General features: G+C 34.6%; 1 protein-coding gene across 2 annotated transcripts in view; it reads left to right on the forward strand.

The window, feature by feature from the left end:
• The window catches only part of acp7 (acid phosphatase 7, tartrate resistant (putative)), a 30,459-nt gene extending 30,207 nt beyond the window's left edge, over positions 1–252 (forward strand). For both annotated transcript variants that reach the window (XM_077221735.1, XM_077221736.1), the window contains exon 14: positions 1–252. This exon is cut by the window's left edge and continues 705 nt beyond it. The gene's annotated coding sequence lies outside the window, so the exon portion shown is untranslated.
• The last annotated feature ends 147 nt before the right edge of the window (positions 253–399 follow it).

Here is a 399-nt window from a genome sequence, read left to right on the forward strand (position 1 = left end):
AACAATCTCATTTTATTTTCTCAATTAGCTACTAATAGTGCATGTTTACATACTGTAGAAAAACTATGCAAAAACGTAGTAGTATATAATTGAGAAATACTAATACTATTACATTAGTATCTTTATTATTAATAGTCATCTCATTTAAAGTGAATTATTTGAGCTAATGTTTGCGGCTCATGCGGTTTGGAATCAAGTGATTGCGCTTTGAACTTCACAATCAGCTTTAATAAATTCCTCTCGTCTCAGTAACTGGTGTCTGTGTGAGAAACGTTTCTTCAGGGTCACATCAGGATCTGGTTTCAGTTCTTCAGGATGAACATTTAAAGTGATGGACATATTTGTGGTCGTGCGGATCAACAGGAGAAAACGAGCTTTCGCTCAGGACTGATTTACATT

This window comes from Siphateles boraxobius, unplaced genomic scaffold, assembly GCF_051911475.1.
Source record: "Siphateles boraxobius isolate OS27281-9 unplaced genomic scaffold, OSU_SipBor_1 85, whole genome shotgun sequence".
NCBI classification, from domain to species: Eukaryota; Metazoa; Chordata; class Actinopteri; order Cypriniformes; family Leuciscidae; genus Siphateles; species Siphateles boraxobius.